Source organism: Salarias fasciatus, assembly GCF_902148845.1.
Source record: "Salarias fasciatus chromosome 23 unlocalized genomic scaffold, fSalaFa1.1 super_scaffold_20, whole genome shotgun sequence".
In the NCBI taxonomy this organism is placed as follows: domain Eukaryota; kingdom Metazoa; phylum Chordata; class Actinopteri; order Blenniiformes; family Blenniidae; genus Salarias; species Salarias fasciatus.
In genome coordinates this window covers 934010-940557 of record NW_021941230.1, presented here as the reverse complement: position 1 = coordinate 940557, position 6548 = coordinate 934010, and the positions used below count along the sequence as shown (strand labels likewise).

The window sequence follows — 6548 nt, the reverse complement described above, 5'->3', positions numbered from 1 at the left end:
CTGATATGGGTGTATTTTTAAAAAATGATGAAAAAACGAGAAAGTAAGACAAGATGAAAAATATTTAAGAAAAAGGGAAAAATAAAAAAAGTGGATAAACAAAATCTGAAACATAAGGAATTGCACACAGGAAAATTAAAATAACACATAAAAATGCAGGAAAAAGGAAAGAAAAAGGGGACTGATAAAAGAAAAAGGGGAACATTTTTTTCAAGAGAGAACAAGTCTAAAAAATATGGAAAAAAAGATAAAAAGGAGAAAACAAAACAACAAGAACAGAAATAACAGAAGGAGGTAGAAAATAGGAAGATGAAAAGGGAAAAATAAAATAAAAAATAAATAAAATAAAGAAGAAATGGAAACCAAAGTAATAATATGATAAAGGAAAAGGAGAAAGAGTAACAATGAAAAATGGAGCAAATTAATAGAAAATATAGGAAAAAGAGGGGAAGAAAGAAAAGTTTAATTTTCCACCTTTTCAGGTGGGAGAAAAATATAAGACAAAAACTGTAAAAAAAAAAAAAAAAAAAAGAAAAGAAAAACAACAGAAAAAAAGATTAATGGAATTATTGTTCCTTCTTTTAAAAGCTCTCAGAACTTTTGTTTTATTTCCTCGTCTTCCTTCATGAAGCTTCTTTCATTCTCTCTACTAATCTTCTCTCCTGTCATTCAGCCTCATTTATAGTTTTAAATATCAGTTTTCTTTTAAAAGAGATGGACTTTTTTTTTAAATTCACCACCTTCCTCACGTTTCAACTAATTATAAGTAAGATTATTAGTGAGAATTACGGACAATAAAGCAATTAAATAATTTTAGAAAATAGATAAAAGTGAATCTAAATGTAGAAAAAGTCTGAATTAAACTTAAAAGCCTGAATAAATAACACGTTTGCTCTATCTGTCTCTGTCGCCCTCTGCTGGTTGTATCTCTCCACTGCAGCCTCACGTCTCCACGCATGCGCGGTGACGTCACAGACCGGCTGAACTCACGGAAGCGGCTGTCAGGTGAGCGCGAGGCTCCGGCTCTCTGTTTATTCTCACGTTTCTGCCGCAGAAAACTTTTTAAAACTCCTCATAGTGACACTTTTTAACTTTATTCTGGTTTTGTTGATACTGAGGAGGACTTTTAGAGAATAATGACTTATTATAGTGATGAAAAGAAATTCATTCTGAATGATGTCGTTCAATCAAATGGTAGAAATATTAACATTAATATGACATTTGCTTAATCCGTGCATTTTATTGAAGATATATTAAATAGTGTGTTTTCTAAAAGCTACATGTGAAGTGTAAATGTTCGGGTTGTGTGAAGACAGTGAGGTGACCTCTGGACGGATCAGATCAATATTTAACAGCAGATCATAAATCAGCTATTAAAGTAATAAATGAGCTATTAAAGTAATAATCTGCAGATGAGCCCAGATTCCAGAGTCCAGACTGGACCCTGCAGGACCTGGTCTCTGGAGAATCTGGTCTTGGTCTCCACTTAATCTCCACCCCTTAAAGTCCTGGTCTTGATTCGGTCTCAGTCCCTTGAAGTCCAGGTCTTGGTCTTAGTCTGGTCCTGGTCTAGATTCAGTCTCAGGATTATTTGTTTATTTGTGAATGGATCCCCATTAGTTGCCACCAGGGTGACATCTAATCTTCCTGGGGTCCATGCCTACTTAAACAGTCATAAAATTTGATAGTACACAAGAATAAAAGTCAAAGATAGTGAAGAGAGTACATAGAGTAAACAATCATAAAAAGCTATACATAAAAACATTAGTCAGTAGAATACAGATAAATAGGTACGAGAAAACATATACAGAATTAAAGTAGAATGTAAAAGACAGTAAAATGATTAAAACATCAAACAACACTAAAAGTGCACCAACAATTAAATCACGTTTTAAAAATTTTAGCCACCATGATTTTAAACCTTTTTGTGTTGTTCTCATTTCTTACGGCAGAAGGTAGATTGTTCCACAAATTAGCTGCCCTATAAATCACTGTTCTCTGCGTTGCCCCTGTTTGAGCCTTAGGGAGCCATATAAGTTTTACCATATGGCGCCTGGTCAGATGGTAATGGCGTTGATGAACATACGTAATTTTATCAAAGAGAGGCCTTGGTTTCATTTTTATCCGTACATTCTGAAGAAAATTAACAAGATTCTTCTGTAACCTCTTCTCCACATATAGCCAAGAAAGACTATGATGCATATAGTTTATGTGTGTTTGAAATGGGCACCGGAGAACCATTCGTGCAGCTTTGTTTTGCATAACCTGTAGCTTCTGAATATCTTTTGTGTGGTACCCGACCATAAGACTGAGCAATAATCCAAATGCAATAAGACTAAAGACTGGGTGACATAATTGGCCGATGCGTCTGTCATGAAGTTGGCACAACGTCTAATATTAGAGAGCGCTATACCCATTTTCCTCACAATCTTATCAACGTGACTAGTCCAGCTCAAGTTTTCATCAATGGATAGGCCCAAGAGATCAAACTTATGCACCTGCTCCAGGGGTATATTATTTACAACGAATGACAAGAAGTTTCTATTCATTGATTGCTTTCTAGAAGATAGGCTCATGCACTTTGTTTTACTTATGTTTAGAGCTAATTTATTAGATTCCACCCATTCAAATACCTGGTCTAAATCACACTGAAGCGTATTGTTTAAGATGTGCAGGTTCTCCGTTCCGTAGTATATAGTTGAGTCATCGGCATACATAGCTACAGAGGATTCTTTTAAAATAAGAGGAAGATCATTTGTAAAAATCGAAAAACACAGAGGACCAAGGCAGCTACCCTGTGGAACTCCACAGTCTAGCCCTAGGACTGAAGAAAAGCTACCATTAAAGTAAACAGACTGTGATCAATTCGTTAAATAGCTCTGAACCCACTGAAGGGAGCAAACAAAAAATGCATATGCAGACAGTTTGTCTAACAGCAGGTTGTGGTCTATCAAATCAAAAGCTGCACTGAAATCTAAGAAGACCGTACCTACATAGTTGTTTGCATCAAGTTTACACAGCCAGTGCAGTGGAGGTAGAATGGCAATCTTTAAAAGCATGCTGAGAATCAGAGAAGAGATTAAAATTCATAAAATATTGTGACATTTGTGCAAATATAAGCTTTTCCATTATCTTGCTCAGAACAGGCAGCATGCTAATAGGTCTGCTATTAGTGCCATTGAGGGCCAGCTTATTATCTTTAGGTAGAGGGATGACTTTCGCCAGTTTCCAAGAATAAAATACACTCCTTTAAATTCAGGTTAAAGATATAACAAACAGGCTTGGCAATATATTCTGCTATAATTGAGATCATTTTTCCATCTAAGTAATCCAGCCCAAATTGTTTACTATTTTTTTACTGATTTCAGCAGTTTTTCCACTTCATGCAAATCTATCGGATCAAAAGAAAATATACAATTTTTGCCTTTCATTATTACATTTTTGATCACTTCAATGGATTTGTTGCCACTTAGATTACTGGATGAGTTAATGTTCTTAAGCCGTATTTGTTTTACTTTATTGATGAAAAAATTATTAAAGTAATTTGCGATCTCAATTGGTTTAGTTATATACTTCCCTTCAGTTTCTATAATAGCAGAGTCCACGTTTTTAGTTCTACCCAGTAAATTGTTAAGAACATTCCAGAGTTGCTTCCCATCATGTTTTGCATTATTAATTTTGCAGACATAATAAGCTTTTTTCAGTTGTTTGTTCTTTTTAGTTACGGAATTTCTGATTTTACGATATTTATTCCATATGCTGGGATCTTTACTTTCAACGGCTGCTCGTTTTAATTCATCTCTTCGGGCCATGCAAGATTTTAAACCTTAATTTAGCCATGGAGCCATTGTCTTTTTAGTATTTATTTTCCTAAGTGGTGCATGTTTATCAGCAACTTCCTGGATCATTTCATCAAAAATTTCAAGCGCGGCATTAGTATTATTTTCTGAGTATATAGCATGCCAATTTAGTGCCTTTATATCTGAAATAAAATTTTCTGAGATAAAAGATTTATATGACCTTTGCAGTGAAACCCAGGAACCTCCCTTCTTGAAGGTCTTGGTCTTGGCCCCTGGTACCCTGGTCTGAATTCAGTGTCAGCTCCTTAAAGCCCTGGTCTTGGTCTGGTCTTGATCTTTTCTCGGTCTGGTCTTGGTCTGGTCTTGTTTTGGCCTGGTCTTGGTCTGGTCGTGGTTTTGGTTTGGTCTTGAAAGTCTTGGTCTGGTCTTGGTCTGGTCTTGGTCTGGTCTTGGTCTGGTCTTGGTCTGATCTTGGTCTGGTCTTGGTCTGATCTTGGTCTGGTCTTGGTCTGGTCTAGAAAGTCTTGGTCTTGGTCTTGGTCTGATCTAGAAAGTCTTGGTCTGGTCCTGGTCTTTCCATACTCTATCCTGGTCTTGATTCGGTCTCAGGTCTCTCGCCTCTGGTCCCTGGTCTTGGTCTTGCTCTGGTCCTGGTCTTGACATCTCTCCTCCTCTCCCCTCCAGCTCTCTGCCCTCATGACCTCTGCCCTCTGACCTCTGACCCGATGACCCTGCTCTTCGTGTACGGCCACCCTGAAGCGGGGCCAGCCGAACCACCACCGGCTGCTGACCCGGCCCACCGGCTCGGCGGTCTTTGTGGCGCCGGCGCTGACGGTTCAGCGCTTCCCCCTGATCATCGCCACCGAGTACAACATCCCCTTCCTGCTCAACCTGCCGGGCGACGGGAACCGGATCCACGGCGAAGCTCTACCGCATCGACGCCTCCATGCTGGAATTCCTGGACGACTTCGAGGGCGTTCCCCGCCCGCTACCAACGCCACCCGGGTGGAGCTGGAGGTCACGGGGGGCGGGGTCAGAGGGGTTAAAGGTCGGCGGCAGGATGGAGGCCTTCATCTACACCACCACCACCTTCAAACCCGAGTGGCCGGCACTGCAGCGCTTCGAGTCCTACGACGCGGACGGGGACCACGGCTTGAAGTACTGCTACCCGGAGGACCGGCACTGATGGAGTGGGCGGGGCTTAGGGCGGATGATGTAATGTTTAAAGAAAGATGCTAACAGTCTTAGATTATGATGATTATGCTGCTAGCTTGATTAAAGCAAATGAGCTTGTAAAGGGACGTACAGTTCCTAGACCACTCCACACCCTCACCTGACACTCCGTAGTCATGACAACGGCTCTGGTAGTTAGAGATGTCTCCTCTAGACCTCTCTGGTTGTCATGGCAACGTCTCCTCTAGACCTCTCTGATTGTCATGGCAACGTCTCCTCTGGACATCTCTGTCATGGCAACATCTCCTCTAGACGTCTCTGATTGTCATGGCAACATCTCCTCTGGACATCTCTGGTAGTCATGGGAACGTCTCCTCTAGACCTCTCTGGTTGTCATGGCAACATCTCCTCTGGACATCTCTGGTAGTCATGGGAACGTCTCCTCTAGACCTCTCTGGTTGTCATGGCAACATCTCCTCTGGACATCTCTGGTAGTCATGGGAACGTCTCCTCCTAGACCTCTCTGGTTGTCATGGCAACGTCTCCTCTAGACCTCTCTGGTTGTCATGGCACATCCTCCTCTAGACGTCTTTGATTGTAATGGCAACATCTCCTCTGGACATCTGTGGTTGTTGTCATGGCATCGTCTCCTCCAGGCGGTCTCTGGTTGTCATAGCAACGTCCTCCTTTAGACATCTGTGGTTGTCATGGCAACATCTCCTCTAGACGTCTCCATACGTCTCTGGTTGTCATGGCAACACATCTTCTAGTCGTCTCCAGACGTCTCTGCTCGTTGTCATAGCAACATCTCCACGCGTCTCAGGTCGTCATGGCAACATTTCCTACACACGTCTCTGGTGACGTAGACAGATGCCTCTGTCTCTGACAGATAGAGACATCTAGCTCAAACGTTCTACGTAGACGTCCAGCTTACCATCTCCAGGACCGACAGAGACGTTGCCATGACTTTCAGGCAAATCGTTTAAGCTGGACATGTCCGAAACAATTCACCCAAAAGTCATGCGGGGGACGTCTTGTGATGTCTCCGGTTGCCACGGCAACGTCTCGGAACAAACTTGAACAAACTCCATGACTCCACATTCCCACTGACCGCAAACAGAAGCTGTGATTCTCACCTCTCAGGGAAACTCTGGTGCTTTGGTGCAACTTTTTGGGCAATTTTTGCTGTAAAAGAAACTTGACAGCGGAGATTTGGGATTTGAGGCTGGTCGGGGTGGTCCAACATAAGGCCCGTGGACCAAAACTGGCCCAAAGCAGGCTCCAATCCAGTCGGAATGCTTGACATGTTTTTACAAAAAAACACAAAAAAATTGATTTATTAGCAAAATTGTTCAATAAATAAATGAATAAATAAGTAAATAAATATTTCGAGAGCAAAATTGTAAAAAAAAAAATTATTTTAGGCCAAAAAATATTACTTCATGTCCAAAACTGTCAAACATTAAAAAAATATATTGGAGAGCAAAATTTTAAAAAAATATACATCTTTTTTTTTTTTTTTTAAACAAAACAAGAAAAATACAAAATTCCATAAAGATAAAAATTTTCAAAAAA

At 40.5% G+C, this 6548-nt stretch overlaps 1 pseudogene; it reads left to right on the top strand.

Annotated features, from left to right (window-relative positions):
• Positions 1 to 4525: 4525 nt before the first annotated feature.
• LOC115384150 (gamma-glutamylaminecyclotransferase B-like) lies at positions 4526 to 5539 on the top strand (annotated as a pseudogene).
• The last annotated feature ends 1009 nt before the right edge of the window (positions 5540 to 6548 follow it).